The 10,456-nt window shown below is 40.7% G+C and overlaps 1 non-coding gene across 1 annotated transcript; it reads left to right on the top strand.

Moving 5' to 3' along the window:
• Positions 1-8,620: 8,620 nt before the first annotated feature.
• On the top strand, positions 8,621-8,727 carry LOC150034162 (small nucleolar RNA R71). Its single transcript, XR_016532569.1, has one exon. It is a non-coding gene; the product is annotated as a small nucleolar RNA R71 (small nucleolar RNA).
• The last annotated feature ends 1,729 nt before the right edge of the window (positions 8,728-10,456 follow it).

Raw genomic sequence — 10,456 nt, 5'->3', positions numbered from 1 at the left:
ACACCGAGAAACTTGCGGTAGAATTACACTTGGTTCCATCGTAAGGAAACTTGTGACAACGCAGGGCATACTACTTGAACATCTCTAATTAATGCATAAATAGTAGTAGTATCACATCATCATGAGCATTGAATATCATACATACAAACCTGTCACGTTACAGTAGCGTTACCAGGATAAGGTTTCCCTCCTGCATCCATATACTACAGACCATTTTGGTTATCACTCAAGACATGATCCACTTATATGTCACCACATACATGCTTGAGTCATATACAGATAACTAGGGATTTTATGTTTATTGGTTTGTGGTAAAGCAAATAAAACAAGTAACTGAGCAAAATACAAGATGTGAAGTAAATATCATATATTATACAACACAAGCGTTCATACAAACTACAGGAAAAGAGACTTTAGGGCATCGACCCTAACATTATGTACATTCACCAAAATTAATGGATCGGGATGATTAGCCTCAAAATCCGGAAATAAATCTATCTATTACATTAAACCATCGAGTAAACCGGTTCAACAAGCAAACTGGGTCTTGATCCGCCTGAGCTAAGCCTTCTTTGTGATCATCTAGAAAAGTTGGTCGAGTAACCAAGATCGTGTAGCAATGATCGAGTGCCTTTGATTATGTGATGAAGCATGTAGGCCACTCGTGTTGAGTTTTATGTCCTAAAACTCGCTGTTTTTAAAATGATAAATAGTTTCTATAATCAGTATACTTATTATTGATTTCATAAATTGTATGAGAGTCTAAATCTAATAAACTAAGACCCATGACTATTGTATGAGTACTTGAACTTTATGTGGAGACATAAGAGTGGACAGGTTCGACTAAATAGTCAAAATGATCTATGGTACATGAATAAAGTTGGGTACTTTATTTTGGTAATACCATTGGATGCGGCTTACTGATGCTTAGATTTATGAGGTGTAAATTATGGATGACATGCGTTGTGTACTCAAGTTTCCTCAGAGGAATCCAAGTGTAAATTCCTCTGAGTTTCCTGGTAAGTCCAGGGTCGAACACAGGGACTTGTAAAAATAGTTGCGTTGGAGATTTTTATGAAAACTTGTAGTAACCAGTTGAATAAATAAGTGTGGGATTGTTGTTGCGTTAATGAAAATAATAATAAATGCAACAGAGTTTGAAAAGAGCTGGTAAACAAGAAATACGATGAATATGCAGTGAACGGGTTGAGAAGGGTTTCGGCTAACACTCCCTAGGATGCATTCGTGCTTTGCAATCATGCAACATGCATACAATAGTAAACCACCTCTCGGCATGAATGCCACGGCTTCTAAGGCTAGAACGCATGCGATAAATATGCGATAAGTCTACAGGGTTTACACATAAACCTCTATTTCTATTTATGCGATGACAACATGACAATCACACAAATATGCGACCACATAATATCATTCCTATTCCTAGAATGCATGCGATGCAAGTTGACAAACAGAGCTTATCTCTAAATCCCAATCTCTTGTTTATGTAAGCCTAATCTTGCTCTTTCGAGTTCAGATTCTAACCTAGCTCTCTCGAGACATTAGGTTACTTCTTTAGATTCTCTCTCGAGTAACTCTAAAGGGATATTTTGCACAGCATAAAACAAGATAATCACAAGCAATGAACTTCCTAGATCATGTTAGCTTAGTTCTCCTCAACCCATTCAACTAGTTTAGCTACTCATGCGTATTATGAGAAAAAGCAGATGTAGAAATAGAACTTCCATTGAAAAGATATAAGATGAAGTACAGATAACAATGCAAGTATAGTAAAGAGCCTGGAGCAATTTTTTGCTGCCAGACGTTACACTGTTTCTACTCGTGCTCTAAAGATATTCTCACTTTCGCGAGAGTCAGCCCGCTCCCTGCTCTTACGCCCCAAGGTTCTCTCTCGAGCTGCCTTGGATGATCTCCGGCATCACCACTCTTCTCTAGCTCCGCTGTAAAATGGAAAAGAAAACTATGAACAGAGGTGTGAACTTGTAAAGTGATGTGAAGTAATCGACTGCTTAAACCCTTCTCTGAAGAATGTACTTGGTATTTATAGGGCATCAAAGGTGAAAGGTGGCTTCTCTCTCCTGGTTGTATAAATGGGAACCCTTTAATTCCTGACTGATGCACTGGATAATTGTCACCAATAAAGCTAGATGTACTTTGTGACCGTTATCGACTGTCAACTTAATTTGGATCCGACTGCCATCAGCTTTCTGTCCCATCGATCTTAATTGTCCTTTCGTCCGGATGCGTCCACCATGTTGCGGTGATTCTTCTTGGGTGGATGTTTGCGAGCACGATCAACGCAAAGTCTTGCGGTGAAGTTGCGCTCGACTGATGTATTCCTATGATTGCATTCTTTGCATTGCGTTAACACATTATTCTGCACAAAAATATAAAGATTAACTACTCTAATGCGTTGGACGCATGTGACCATAATATAATAGAATTTATGCTTAATGGACGCAATTTAACATATTCTATCAACGCAATCCAACATTGTTTAAGAACTTAGCACTATGATAACGTGCAGCGTTATCACACCCTCAAATTTAAATAATGCTTGTCCTCAAGCATAAGCTAAAGATTCCTTTAGCAAGTTAACCGCAAAGTGTTCTTTCCTAGATTTCTCAAGGATACTTCGTTTAGATCCTATATGCTAGAATTTCCTTAAGTCTTATTCAAACCTTTTCCTAAAATATTTCTAATACTTAGGGATTGCAAGCTTAACTTTCAAAAGGACTTTACTGAATTTCGGAACATCGCATGATTTATTTCAAAAAGAAAATTTTCCACCGGGATGTCAAATGATTTATCCTTGCAGATCTTCAATGCTATTTTTTTTCTGACCTTGCACTGATCCGGGTGCCTTGCCTTCATTTTGGCTTGCCCCCACGGGTGTCATGCGGACATCCAACTACGAGCAATGTACTCTTCCTCAGACTAAACTCATACCAATTTGGCAGTGGAGTTGCGGTCATTTATTTATGCGTTGATCCTGGCGACTTACTTTCGTTTTGGCTTGCCCCCACGTGTTTCATGCTGACATCCAACTACGGGTAAATGCTTTTCACAACTTAACTCTTATCAATCATGGGTTTCCCATTGCGTTGACAGTGGAGTTGTTATTCTAAAAAATCATCTTTTTTTTAGAAAGGTCGGGAACAAATACCCCACCCCCAAATTTAAAATGCAGCAATGTCCTCATTGCTAAAAGATTAAAATAAGTCATGCGATGGTCAAAAAATGCCTTGGAAAGAGAGTTTGAAAGAAAGCTAGCAAACCCCTAACTTCAAGAAATATTTCATGAGGTGAGTATCCTAAGATTTACGTTGACTCTAGTATATACGAAAGAGATAGAAGCATATTTTTCATCATTGAAATCATACTTAGCAAAGAACAACATGTAGTAAACCACTAAAGTTATCTACAGGTGATATGATTGCGGTAATCAAGGAGGATGTAGTGATAAAACTTTGAAAAATAATATGCAATGTGATATCGCAAAATTTGAAGGCAAGATAAGGAAGAGTACACCCCCAAATTTAGCACTGTCGCCCACTTTATATTGACGCATCCATCTTACGGCGATCATTCTTCGTTGGGTTGTGGTGATGGAATAAGATAAGTGTTGCTTCGCGTACGTTCTCGCAATCCAGTGCCTCGATCGTTGTAAGGAAAACAAAGAGAGGGTCAAATTATTTTAAATAAAAGAAAAGGCTTTTTTTTTAAATAGTACTAAAAAATAAAAAGATAGCTGAAAAGATAGTGAAGATTCTGAGTAATGGAGAAAAGAGTTGAAGACTTGAAGTTTTCCAAAACTTGCGTCCCTGATAAATTGCGATCATTTGATAACGCAGGGACCACCTACTTCCTTCTTCATTAAAAGTTTCTTAGTTCCATGGAGTCGACTTGCCGATGCCAGTCTTGTCCATGGTATGCCTTTACTCGCTGCCCATTGACTTTGAATATGTTGGTACCGTTGTCATTTGATAATTCCACCGTGCCATGTGGAAGTACTTGTCGAATTATGAACGGTCCGGACCAACGAGACTTTAGCTTTCGCGGGAAGAGTCGTAGACGTGAATTGAAAAGCAATACTTTCTACCCGACTTGGAGGTTCTTATCACATATGCGTTGATCATGCTAGCGTTTGGTGTGCTCCTTATAAATTTTCGCATTTTTATATGCGTTGTTCCTCCATTCTTCTAGCTCGACCAATTGCATTTTCCGCGCTTCCCCTGTTTTCTTTAAATCGAAATTTAGTTTCTTGACCACCTACAATGCTTTATATTCCAACTCTAAGAGCAAGTGACACGCTTTGCCGAATACCAACGCATAGGGGGACATACCTATAGGTGTTTTAAATGCGGTTCGGTATGCCCATAACACATCATCAAGCTTCATTGCCCAATCCTTTCGTGAAGGTTTGACTACCTTCTCAAGTATCAATTTAATTTCACGATTGGACACCTCAACTTAGCCATTTGTTTGTGGATGGTATGCGGTGGCCACTTTGTAGAGGATGTTGTACTTGTGCAACAGCTCCCTTATACTATTGTTGACAAAGTGTGATCCTTCATCACTTATGATGGCACGGGGAGTGCCAAAACGAGTGAAAATATTTTTCTTCAGGAACTGGGAGACTACTGCTGCATCACTTGCGGCGCATGCAATTGCCTCTACCCACTTGGAGACATAGTCAACGACTAATAAAATATAGTGCTTACCGTTTGAATGAGGGAATGGTTCCATGAAATCAATCCCCCATACGTCAAATAGTTCCAGCTCTAATATAGTATTCATCGGCATTGTGTCCTTCCATGAAATGTTGCCAGCGCTACACTGATCACATTTCATTGTGTAGTCAGCAGCATCCTTAAATAACGAAGGCCAGAAGAATCCACTTATTAAAACTTTGGCTGCAGTACGTTGTCCTCCAAAGTGTCCGCCATAAAGTGAATCGTGGCACTGTGACAATATGCATTGTTGAGTAGCATCTGGTACGCATAATCGAATGATTTGGTCTGCACCTCTTTTATACAGATTCGGCTCATCTCAATAGTAGTGTCTGCATTCATTATTGAGCTTCTTCTGTTGATGGTAGGTGTAATCTTCAGGAAATTGTTCACAGCCAAATAATTAACGATGTCTACATATCAGGGCAGTTTTTCTATGTGAAATAGCTGCTCATACGGAAACACGACATTCACTTCAGATTCATTGCAGTCAACCTCGGGATTTTCCAGTCTGGACAAGTGATCCGCAGCTTGATTCTCTGTCCCCTTTCGATCAATTATCTCGATATCAAATTCTTGAAGGAGGAGAACCCATCTCATCAATCTTGGCTTTGCATCCCTTTTTTTCATCAAATATTTGATTGCCGAGTGATCAGTATGAATGAGTACCTTAGTCCCAACAAGTATGCCCGAAATTTTTCCAACGCAAAAATCATAACCAGGAGCTCTTTTTTGGTTGTGGTATAACTAATTTGAGCAGGGTTCAGAGTTTTACTCGCATATGCAATGGGGTGCAAAATTATTTTCTTCTTTTGCGCTAGTGCGGCTCCCATCGTATACCTGCTTGCGTTGCATATGATTTTGAACGGCAGTGTCCAGTCCGGCGCAATTAAGACGGGTGCGGTAATTAGCGCATCCTTTAAAATTCGAAATGCGTTGAGGAAATTGTTGTCAAATTCAAACTTTCTATCTGCCTCTAGTAACGCACTCAATGGTCTTGCTATTCTATAAAAGTCCTTAACAAATCGTCTATAGAATCCGACATGCCCCAAGAAGCTTCGCACAGCCTTCACGTTGGTTGGAGGTGAAAGCTTTTCAATTGCATCAATCTTTGCTTTGTCCACCTCCAACCCTTCTTGGGAGACCTCGTGTCCCAACACTATACCCTCTATCACCATGAAGTGACATTTTTTCCAGTTGAGCACCAGGTTCGTCTCTTCACATCTTTTCAGAATTTTCTCCAGATTGGCCAGGCAGACTTCATAAGTATTCCCATAAACGGAGAAGTCATCCATAAATATGTCTACTGAGTCCTCGAGATAATCTGAAAAGATTGCCATCATGCACTTCTAGAACGTGCTTGGCGCATTGCAGAGGCCAAACGATATGTGATGAAAAGCGAATTTCCCATATGGGCAGGTGAATGTGGTCTTGTCTTGGTCTTCAAGAGCTATCATGATCTGGTTGTACCCGACATATCCATCCAAGAAACAGTAAAAATCATTCCCTGTTAATCTATCCAGCATTTGATCGATGAATGGCAGAGGGAAGTGATCTTTCTTTATGGCCGCATTCAATTTGCAGTAGTTCATACAGATGCGCCATCCAGTGATGGTTCTCTGTGGTATTAATTCATTATTATTATTGGGGACTACCGTCATTCCGCCCTTCTTCGGCACATATTACACAGGGCTGACCCACATGCTATCTGCAATGGGATAGATAATGCCCACATCCAGCTACTTGATAATCTCCTTTTTGACGATCTCCTTCATCGCAGGGTTAAGTTTGCGTTGATTTTCAATGGTTGCTTTATGGTCATCCTCAAGACGAATGTGGTGCATGCAGTACGTGGGACTAATTCCTTTGATATCAGCGAGCGTCCAGCCGATAGCTCGCACATGCTTCTTGAGAATGCTCATTAACGCATTCTCTTGATCTATGTTAAGCGCAAAGGAAATTATTACTAGCAACTTCTCATTCTGCCCTAGAAATGCGTACTTCAAATGTGTTGGTAGGGTTTTTAATTCAAGGGTTGGTGGCTCCACGAGAGAAGGTTGCGTTATTTTTCTTTCTTCCTTCGACTCTACTTCTTGCATTGCGATCAATCCTTCTTCTTTGTTTGTTGTTTCTACGATCGCATTGCAGGCAGCTACGGATGCATTGGCATCATCTTCTTCACACTCTTCATCAGACTTTTCTTCTTCAATCAAATTTAGGTCATCTTCAGAATCTGGCAGGTCTTCCTCATTAGGAAATTTCATGGCACGAATTATGTTAAATTTGAGCTTCTGTTCGTTTATGCTCAAAGTGATTTCTCCCTTGTGCACATCAATTTGAGCATGACTCGTTAATAGGAAAGGTCGCCCTAAAAAGATGGGCACATCTTTGTCGGTCTCATAGTCTAGGATGATGAAGTCAGCTGGCAAAATAAATTTATCAATCGTGATCAGCACGTCCTTCACCTTACTCTCTGGGTGAACCAGAGATCTGTCGGCCAGTTAGAGAGTCACGGATGTAGGCACAAGTTGCCCTACATTTAGTTGTCGAAAGATTGATAGTGGCATCAAATTTATGTTGGCCCCCAAATCACACAGGGCTTGCCCAATATAGAGTCCTCCTATGGAGCAAGGAATAGTGAAACTCCCAAGATCACTCATCTTCGGTGGGATAATAGATTTGGAACTTTGCGTTAGTGCCACCGTGGCAAATTTTCCAACGCCTCTTTTCTTGGTTACCATGTCCTTTTGAAACTTGGCATAGGCAGGCATTTCCTCAATCGCTTCACTGAAATGAATATTAACATGTAATTGTTTTAGCATAGACATGAAGCGTTGGTACTGTACCTCTTCATTTTTCTTCTTCTTTAGCCTCTGAGGGAAAGGTGGTAAATGGACTTTCACGGTTCCCGTTTCATGTGACTTTGAGGTTGACGCAACCTCAGGTTCTACTGCTTTATTTTCTTTTTCTTCTTCTTGTTTTGCTGCAATCTCAGGTTCAGCTGCGATGGAGATTGATTTGTTCTGCTCCTTCTTTTCTCCCTCCACAGTCTTTCCACTGCGCAATGTCACAACCTGACATTGCTCCTTACCTGAACCCTCCGGGTTACGTGGAAGCTCGGTTGAACTTGGCAGCGCCCCTTGCGGTCTACTTTTGAGTTCATTTGCAATCTGGCTCATTTGCAATTCAAGATAGAAGATGGACGTAGCTTGACTTTGAAGCACGTCTCATTTTTCTCGATATATTGCATCAATGGGCTTTCTAAAGAAGAAGATTGTGGTGGTTGTTGTGAGCTACTTGCTTGGTTGCTCTGTTGACCGTTGTTATGTTGAAAGAATCCTTGTGGCCCTTCTTTTTGCGCCACAGATTGAAAATTTTGTTGTTGATTCTTCCAAGCAAAGTTTGGGTGGTTTTTCCACCCGGGGTTGTAGGTGTTGGAAAAGGGGTTGTAGGTGTTGGAAAAGGGGTTGTTCTTTACAAAATATACAGACTGTGGGTTTTGTGGGCAATCCTCCATCGCATGCCCATCACCGCAAGTCGCCTACCTTGCGATGTTTTGAATTATTACGTTGATTTGCCCACCTTGCGGTGTTGGGCTGTTGATCGTCATTCCTTGAATCAAATTCATCATTGCGGTCATTTGGTTTTGCAAGGAAACAATAGCACCGTTATTTACATCCAAATCTTTGAGTCTTAATCTCTGGTTGTTCTCCCTCCAGTCTTCATGATTCTTGGAGATACGATCCAGGATATACTTCGCCTCATCATAAGTCTTGTCAAGCAGGCCAACAGCTGCTGCCACATTGGCAGCGGTCTGCGAAGCAGGATTCAAATCGCGATAGAAAATTTCCATTTGCAGGCAATCAGGCAGCCCATTATGTGGACAATCTTGGACCAACCTTTTAAACCTCGCCCAGGCATCGCTGAGCAATTCGTCCATATCTTGTTCAAAATTAGTAATAAGCTTTCTTCGTTTGGCATTTTCTGTAGGTGGGAAATACTTCTTCATAAACTTCTCCACCCCTACTCCCAAGAAGTGATCTCTCCTGGTTCGAGCGAATAAGCCCATTTCCTAGCTTGATCATAGAGAGAAAATGGGGAAAACGTTAGTTGAACTTCTTCAGCAGAGATGTTCGAGAACACAAAAGTATTGCAGATTTCAATAAAACTTTGGAGGTGGGCGTGCGAATCCTCGCCATGCCTTCCTCCAAATTGTCTTGCAGCCTAGATCATTTACAGCATCACCGGTTTTATTTCAAACTTACTTCCATCTAAGTCCGGCCTCATGATTCCCGGAGATAAATCATAGAGGTTTGGCGATGCATAGTCTCTAATGGGCCTATTGCGATCGTTTGCCAATAGAATTGGATTTGTCATGACATTGTTGTTGTTTGGTGCTTCATTCCTAGGCTGCTCCGCCATCTCTTCTTTATCGGATTGTGGTTGCTGTTGGCGGTCTCGTAGTCTTCTTCGAAATGTTCTCTCAATTTCCGGGTCGTAGTTCGCTAGAGATTGAGAGTTCTACAAAGAATTCACAAAAATTACCGTTAACAACTATTTTACCAAAGTCCCCAGTAACGATGCCAAAAACTTGATACTTAGATTTATGAGGTGTAAATTATGGATGATATGCATTAATGGATTGCGTTGTGCACTCAAGTTTCCCCAGAGGAATCCAAGTGTAAATTCCTCTGAGTTTCTTGGTATCTCAAGCATCTTATATAGACAAGATGTTATCTAGGTATAAAATGAAAAATTCCAAGAAAGATTTTTACCTTTGATGACATGCAGAAATGCACGTCATCTTAGGCCTTTTATTTAGAATTATGAGGGTTGTTAAGCAGAATATGCAGCAATTATGTTAGGAATTCATGAGAAAATGAGTTTGTGTCGTTCAACATTAAGAATCTCGGCTAACCCACTATTATGTGTTATTATGCATTGAATTGTCTATCTTTGTAGCTAACACAAGAATTGGACGCAAATGCGGAAGCCGGTTATCGCATAGATGACCGCATGCAGAGAAATTCTCCATCACAAACACGAACGCATACGTTCAACGCATGGGTGTTGCGGTAATCAACCACATGCATCCATTGCATAGGAGTTGCGATCGTTAAGCGATTGCGGTCATCGTGTAGAAGTTGCGGTAACCAAGCGATTTCAATCATTTCAAGATTGAGGCTACATGATGATAACCATAATAGCAGGATCGCCGTAAGGTTGGTGGAATGGAAGTATCAACACATATCTCGAGAAAATCAAAAGATGATGTTTACATTTCACCTACCACACCATTAGCAGCCGAGATTCAGAAAAGGACCAACGCGCCACGAATGTCAAAATCAGAGTAGGTCCATTAATGTTGTCGGCGATCAAGCTCTATAAACAGAAGCCGCTGAGTAGAATTTCAATTCATCCAAGGTTTTCATCTAAGGTCCCCTACCTTTAAGTGGATCCTTGTGATCCAGACGAACGCGTTAGAAGAAAGCTTGAGAGTTCTTCACCTCCTTCATCCATTTCGAGTGACGACTGGAGCTTTCACTGGAGTTAGATCTCGAGAGAATCAACTCCACCGCCCTTCCATGGCACCACTGGCAGCCTTGACACACATCTGCTGGAAGTAAGACATTGCTTCCAGCTGATCCTTTCATTTTCTCTTCTTTTCTTATATTGTATTGTATTACATTTTGGATTAAGAAATT

This window comes from Benincasa hispida, chromosome 9 (genome assembly GCF_027475165.1).
Source record: "Benincasa hispida cultivar pf3 chromosome 9, pf3_genome.v1.1, whole genome shotgun sequence".
Classification (NCBI taxonomy): Eukaryota; Viridiplantae; Streptophyta; class Magnoliopsida; order Cucurbitales; family Cucurbitaceae; genus Benincasa; species Benincasa hispida.
Note: the sequence above shows the minus strand (reverse complement) of the source record. Positions and strands in the feature narration are given on the sequence as shown.